We start from the raw sequence: 8,035 nt of genomic DNA, 5'->3' as shown, positions 1-8,035 counted from the left end.
CTTAACTGCTGAGCCACCCAGGTGCCCCCATTGTTGGGGTTCTGTTCTCTCTTCTCTTAAAAATTTTCTGAGAGGAGGATACTATATATTAACTCATAGACAAAGATTAATGTCTCTCAAGAGGAAAATGGCTGTTGTCCTCCTCCATCCCCTTTTCTGGGAGATTCTTAGGGCAGAGGGTGGTTTTGTGTGCTTAACTTGCATATTTATTTAGCTCTTCACCCCAAATTTATTGAGTGTCTTTTCTGTGCCAGGCAGGCTATGAAGATGAGAGACACGACCCCTTTATATATTTGCAGGGAAATAGCACTTAGTGGGGAGACAGGCAACCAGACAGAAATATTTCAACATGGTCTTTGCTATAATAGGGAATAGGAGAATATAAAAGGGTCTTATGAGTCAGCCTGGGGGATTGCAGGAATGCTTTACCCCCAAGATGATACTTGAAAAGAAAACATGAGTTTCTATCAGGTGATGGTGGGGTGAGGAGGGAAGATATATCTGCGGTTGGGGGGGGAGGGGAAGCCTGGGGCTGATTTAAGCAGAAAACTTACTGTAAGGATTTTGAATAGTTCATAGAATTACCAGGGAGGCTGCAAAGCTACTTTTGGAGAATGGGAGAGGAGTAAGGCACAGTCCAAGATCATTTCAGAATGACACCACAAAACCAGTCTGGTATAGACAGTAGTGTCACTGATGCTGAACCAATTGTAACCTTGGCCCTGCAGCTGTTAGTAATGCTTGTGGTTGCCACCAAGGCCTCTGCTTATCACCAGGTTGGATCCTCACCCTCCCTGCCTCTTTGCATTAATGACTCTGGTCTCTGGTTGAAAGTTGCAGGTGGGCACATCTGATTGTCTGCTTCCCTAGCTCCGAGGTTAATCCTGAAAAGTAAATATGTGTTTTTTTCAGCTTCTATGATGGGGCAGGAGGATGGATTGCAGCCTCATACCTAGATTCAAAAAGAGAGAAAGTCCTCTAACTAGAAGGGGAGTTCAAATGATGGGCGGCCCTATTTTCCTAATGAGGGGAGAAGGATGAAGGCAAGAGAAAAATATCCCAGGTACTTGTATGTGAATATGTAGAAAGGTTCAAAGGCATGACCTAGCATGCAGTGCTGGGAGGCCTGCTAATAACTCAAAAGGAGAAGGGAGACAGGGAAGGGGGCTGGGAAGGCAGAGAGGGGGACTTGTTTTGAAGGCTTTATGCCTACATGTTTGACTTCCCAGTTAGAGGGGTGTGGGTGTGGCAGATTCAGTTAGTTATCCACTCAGTATCCATGTGTCTTCCTTACCTCTGAAAATTCCAATTTTGATTTGGGTAGCTCTATACTCAGCTAGAGTTCCTTGTAGCTAGTGACAGCCATGTTACACAGTTCAAGTAAACGAGACACAAACTGAGGGTTCTTGTCTCTTCCTTTCCTAGCTGAACAGATGTGAGCTCTGGAGGTATAGCAACCATCTTAGGGTGAAGAGACAACAAGCAGGGGACCAGGCCTATGCATTAAAATGGCAGAACAAGATGATAGAAAGAGCGTTGTTCCCTCTGTCATCTGAGACTTGCCTACTTCCTGATTTCTTGAGACACGCCCTGTGTGTTTTTAAGTCACTAGAGTTGGATTTTCTGTTATTTGCAGCTGAAATGTGATCCTGACTGAAAGAGGGAAGGAGACCAGCTAGGAAGCCAATACAGCCATTGAGAAGTGACTTCGATGAGGGGGCCAGAAGAGGTAGGATTGGGCAGAGAGGATGGATTGAAGATGTGGATATGGTAAGTGTATATGTTCAGCCAGGTGTCACATGGGATGGGGGCAATGTGTGTGGAATCTCCTTCAGGCACCACAGAAAACTATCCCCAGCATTGAGATGTTAGGGAACTCCATAAGAGCACCTGGAAAGCCTGGAGTGGGAGGAAGATTGTGAAAGTGGGTGAAAAGGAGCAGGAAGGGGATGTGTACAGTCTCAAAGACTAACCTCCTACATTCTTTTATTATTAAAAAACACTCAGTCAAAATAAAAATTTTAGAAAACTCAGTTAAGCAAAAATGTATCTGTTAAAAATATTAAAATCTTCCCAGATTCCACTACCCAGAGATATCTAATGCTAACATTTTGATTATTTCTTTCCAGCCACCATTCAGTCTTTTCTCCCATTCATTCCACAAAAATGATTCTATAGATAGTTTTACAAAAATGTGATTTTATATATTGTTTTCCAGTCTGTGCAACATTTTGCATTTGGCAAAACTGAGAAGGTCTTTTCTGGTCATCACTGTCATTTTAGTGGCCACATGCAGTGTTCCATTCTGTGGATGTATCTGTCATGCTTTAGAAGTCACACTTTTAAACATTCTTATTTCCCATCTTCCTACCACTTTTGGATACAGTGGGGGGAACTGTTGATGTTGATTCTGGCATTGTAGAAGAAGTAGCTTTAGCCTTGGCATCAGGTTTGTTTTTTTAAATTTTTAAAAGTTTTTATTTTAATTCCAATATAGTCCACATACAGTGTTTTGTTTCAGGTGTACGATACAGTGATTCAACACTTCCATACATCACCCTGTGCTCATCTTTTTAACCCATCCCCTCATTTGCTATCAGTTTTAATATGATAGCTTGTTTGGGCTGTGATAGCTACAAAAATTGCGCCAGTATTTATTTTTATTTTGCCAACTTTTTTTTTTTTTTTTTTTTTTCACATTGAGGAACAGAATTCTAAAACCATCACCTTGCCAGTTAGGACAAAGGAGGATTTTTGTTTTTTCCCTTTAGCGTAAACTGTGTACCTTTGCAGCACTCACATTTAATGGCTTTTCTTTCTTTCTTTTTTTTTTTTTTCTTTAACATATTAAACGTCTCTGTAGGTGAGCCATTAAGCCAGCAGGAAGGGAATGCAGCAGTTAGAGCAAGGACTATTACTTAATAGCATATATTGAAAAAGGAAAAGAGAAGCCACCCGCTTCCGCAGCGAGCAGGGTTCGAACCTGCGCGGGGAGACCCCATTGGATTTCAAGTCCAACGCCTTAACCACTCGGCCATCGCTGCCACGGAGGCGAGGGAAACGCAGAGACACTTTAGTGCAATGCGTGCGCGCAGGCGCGCCACGGCCACCAAAGGGCGGAGCCGCCAAACTCCCCAGCTCGGTTCAGAGCCGTCAGGGGCCGTCCGCTCGAATTGCGTGAGGAATACCGTGAAAACAGAAGTTAACAGAAACTCCCTTAAGTAGTTTAAACTCCTCTAAGTAGAAGGTCTGGGAAACCTTTCTTCCCTTCGCTGAGCTCCGAAAATCGCAAAGTTGCTTGCCTAGTGGTGGCGGACCTGGTTTTTGCCCTCCCACTTCCTCGTTAGGTAATGGAGATTAGCCGTGAAACAAAGACCTATCCTATTCAGTGCTGCGGGCCTGCGCTCTGGAAAATTTCCGCCTTTCCGTGGGGGTGGCCGTGAGCCGTCGTCTTTGTGCGCAGGGGAGGGAGACGCGAGGGGCCGGGCCGCCGTCTGTGGCTTCTGCTGCCCGAGCCCCTCCCGAGCGGTCCTCTTCCATTCTTCCCCTGAGGGCCCTTTTCCTGCTGAGCCCTGCGGCGAGAAACCGGGCTCTAGGTGTGGTCTCAGCTCTCTCAAGTATTGAGGAGCCTTGCACGTGGTTTGAGAATCAAGTTCTGCGTATTAGGTCTGCTTTCTACCTTTAAATACCATGAGTCTTCTCCCTTGCAAGCGCTAGATCCTATTTTTGAGCTAACTCCGTTAACGTTCTCAGAACCGGCGGGTCCGGACTACGACTCGGGAGACGGGCTCGGCGCGGCGGGCTCCGGGGCGCATGCGCAGCCGCTTCCCCGCGCGCGCGGACCCTCCCGTCCCTCCCACCCCTCCCCTCCCCCACCTCCCACCTCCCACCTCCCACCTCCCACCTCCCCCCTGCAAGTTCTAGCTGTTGATGCACGATTTGGGTTAAAAAAAAAAAAAGGAACCTTTCACAACATTTCTAAATTTCTTTTTAAATTCAAACTTTTACAATTCTAAAACTGTTCCTGGAAAGAAACTTCACCATCTAATCTCCCAGTGTGAAATCAGGTAGATGTGGTCTATGTACACAATGGAATATTACTCAGCCATTAGAAACGACAAATACCCACCATTTGCTTCAACGTGGATGGAACTGGAGGGTATTATGCTGAGTGAAGTAAGTCAGTCGGAGAAGGACAAACATTATATGGTCTCATTCATGTGGGGAATATAAATAATAGTGAAAGGGAATAGAAGGGAAGGGAGAAGAAATGTGTGGGAAATATCAGAAAGGGAGACAGAACATAGAGACTCCTAACTCTGGGAAACGAACTAGGGGTGGTGGGAGGGGAGGAGGGCGGGGGGTGGGGGTGAATGGGTGACGGGCACTGAGGGGGGCACTTGACGGGATGAGCACTGGGTGTTATTCTGTATGTTGGTAAATTGAACAACAATAAAAAATAAATTTATTAAAAAAATAAAAGAAAAAAAAAAAAGAAATCAAGTAGGCAAATCCTTGCCTTCTGGAAACCTGAATGGCAAGGGACTCACGATGGGTGAATCTTCTTGAGACCTTTCAACACCGTTTCTCAGACCGAAATTATGGTGCTGAGGGTCTAAACTGATTTAATTGCGGAAGGGGAACAAAATACTTAAGAATTATATGAATTTTTTTTTTTATCTGGTTTGGGATTGTTTTTAGACTTTTTATCTTTTGTTTTTCATTTTGGCAAGGCCACAGGAACGGTCCCAGTTTCTCTATGACTACCATACGGGAACAGAGTTATTTCCAACGATCCCAGGCATAAATTTTATCATATATGTGAACTTTATTTAGCACTTTTCCAGTAGAGACTATCCAAGAAGAAATAGATTTCTGTTCTTTAATCCTTTTCTTGGATTCTACATGTACTCTGAGATAACCTATCATCTAATTATACTGTTTCATTAGTTGTATCTTGATTTGGAAATCTTTAAATTTTTTTTTTTTTTTTTTTCTGTGGAGTTGAATGATAATATTCACTGGAAGTTGTTTCTCTTCCTTAACCCCCCTTCCCCTCTTAGGAATTCTCCTGATTTGCTTAAAAGCTTGACAGCAGGGACCGCGGGCTGGCTCAGCGGCTGGACGTCTGTCTCCAGCTCAGGGCCTGATCCCCAGGTCCTGGAATCGAGTCCCACATGGGGCTCCTCACAGGGAGCCTGCTTCTCCCTCTGCCAATGTCTCTGTCTCTCATGAGTGAATGGATAAAATCTTTAAAAAAAGAAAAGAAAAAAAAAGCTTGATAGTAATGGGAATTGATTATGGTTAAAATAGTTTAACCAAAAAAAATCTCAGAAGGTTTCATGCTCATTTTCTGGTTTAATTTTGGGGGAAGGGGAAGACTGCAAAGGCAAAGAATCTATTATAAAGTAAATGTGTATTTGGTGAGAATGACCGTGATTAATTTTTTTTTTTGCAAAATTTCAGAAGTGAAACATCTGCATTAATGTTTGATTTTCAGCTTGCTTGAGCTAATAAATGAAATTGCCTTTTTTTCTGATTTATCATATTGCAAAAATGAGCCAAGAGATAAAATTATGATAGGTTTTCAAAAAGTGTGAATTTACAAATGAATTCTTTTAGATGCAATCTTAGGTCTTTAGCATTACTGTGTAATGCAGTGAGTGGCAGCTAAGGGAAAAAAATACATGGGTCCAATGTAATTATAACAAATGTATTATGATTCATGACAGTAACATCATAAAACATTGATTTTCAACCATGAACATTTTACTCTGTAAAGATCCCCTGGTGATTCTGATTGCCTTCTCCTCTTTACTAACCTCAGATTCTTTTATATGGTAGTTTATAGTAAGCTAATTTGGTGTGGAAGGCAAGTATCTTGTGGCTTTCTTTAAAAACCTTTCTCGGTATTGCTTTCAGAGGCAGAATACTGAGGGGGATGGGGCATGTGTTTAGGAGCAGATGGATTCTTTTTATAGCAATCACAATTTATTTTGAATTATTTTGGTGGTTTTATTTTTGAATTAAAAAAAAATCATAGTTTTAATGTTGGAAGAGACATTAAAGCTAGTCCAATACAGACAGACAGGAAACTGTGGTCCATGAATGGTTTGCCCAAGGTCATGTAACTAATTAATGGTAGATTCAAGACTGTAATTAGTTGTATTAGTGCAGTGTTCTTACTAGATTTGGACACCTTCATGTATTCTTTGTTAGTCTCTGGTCCAGTGGATTTACCCCAAAGATATAGATGCAATGAAACGCCGGGACACGTGCACCCCAATGTTTATAGCAGCCATGTCCACAATAGCCAAAATGTGGAAGGAGCCTCGGTGTCCATCGAAAGATGAATAGATAAAGAAGATGTGGTCTATGTATACAATGGAATATTACTCAGCCATTAGAAATGACAAATACCCACCATTTGCTTTGACGTGGATGGAACTAGAGGGTATTATGCTGAGTGAAATAAGTCAATCGGAGAAGGACAAACATTATATGGTCCATTTATTTGGGGAATATAAAAAATGGTGAAAGGGAATAAAAGGGAAAAGAGAGAAAATGAGTGGGAAATATCAGAGAGGGAGACAGAACATGAGGGACTCCTAACTCTGGGAAACGAACAAGGGGTGGTGGAAAGGGAGGTAGGTGGGGGGTGGGGGTGACTGGGTGACGGGCACTGAGGTGGGCACTTGATGGGATGAGCACTGGGTGTTATGCTATATGTTGGCAAATTGAACTCCCAATGAAAAGAAATTAAAAAAAAAAGGAAAAGAAAACAAACAAAATAAGACACAAGAAAAAGAATATCTTGGGCAATAAAAAATTATTTTAAACAACAACAACAACAAAAAAGTCTCTGGCCCAGTGGCATGTAGACAAAGAAGTGGGTATATATAGCCGTAGACAGAGGCAATAGTAGGGGAGAGTTGTGAGTTGAAATTTAAAGGCCTATGAGATGTCAGATATCGCATATATTGTGGCAGGTGAGTTCTGATTCTTTTTTATTCCAGTATCCATCCTCTCAACTGACGATGATGCTTCAGTTGTGCTTAAAGAGGACCGCTCCTCTTCGATTGGATACAGCTTTTCTTCAGCTGTTAATTAAGATATCTCACCCTCTTCTGGTCAAGGGGTAGGGGTAGGCATGTGACTTACATTGTTTTTTGGTTGTTACATAACAAATTACAACAAGTTTAGTGCCTTAAAGCAACATGAATTTATTATATCGCAGTTTCTGTGTGTCAAGAATGTGCTCATGGGTGTGGTCATGGGTTGACTGGGTTGTCTGTTCAGGGTCTGACCAGATCTCAAGGTGATGACAGGGACTTTGATCTTATCTAAGGTTTGGGGTCCTCTTCCAAGATCACTACTTGTTGGCTGTCAGTGGAGGACCACTCAGCTGCTAGAGGCTGTCCCTTATCATGTGGCCATCATAAGAATTACTCTCTAGTTTATTCCAGTGGAGTTTTATGAAATATAAGGTAATCACAGAAGTGACTATTGCACCATGTTCACAAATCCAGCTCAAGTAAGAGGGATTTTATAGGGTGAATACATTTAGCTGGGGGCAGGGATCTTGGGGGCATCTTAGAATCCTGCCTACCACATAACTCAAGCTGGGCCAATCCCATCATCTCTAAATCCCCGTTCTTTCTGTTACACAATTGTATTTTTATGGACATCCCACACCAAACACATACATAGTAATCAATGAGAGGTGATCAGAGTCTGGAAATTTTACTTTGGCTGCCTTATGTGCTTTTGTACCTCATTTGAAAGAAATAGAGTTGGCAACAACTGCAGAATTTTTAGTCTTAGCCATCCTTCAGGGTTCTTGAATTTAATCCTGTGCTGATTGCAGAATAACTCTAGCTATCCATTTTAGACAATTTATGTAAGAGGACTTAATTCAGGTTGGTCAAAAAAATTTACTAAGTTGTTGGCAACAAAACCCTAATGAAGGTTTAGCTGGTAAGCTACAGGTATCATGAAAAATAATGGAAATATGGAATTGCTGCATTGTGAATGA

At 42.1% G+C, this 8,035-nt stretch overlaps 1 non-coding gene across 1 annotated transcript; it reads right to left on the bottom strand.

Moving 5' to 3' along the window:
- Positions 1–2,962: 2,962 nt before the first annotated feature.
- TRNAS-UGA lies at positions 2,963–3,044 on the bottom strand. The gene has a single exon. It is a non-coding gene; the product is annotated as a tRNA-Ser (tRNA).
- Between the last annotated feature and the right edge of the window lie 4,991 nt (positions 3,045–8,035).

This window comes from Canis lupus, chromosome 4 (genome assembly GCF_011100685.1).
Source record: "Canis lupus familiaris isolate Mischka breed German Shepherd chromosome 4, alternate assembly UU_Cfam_GSD_1.0, whole genome shotgun sequence".
NCBI classification, from domain to species: domain Eukaryota; kingdom Metazoa; phylum Chordata; class Mammalia; order Carnivora; family Canidae; genus Canis; species Canis lupus.
Note: the sequence above shows the minus strand (reverse complement) of the source record. Positions and strands in the feature narration are given on the sequence as shown.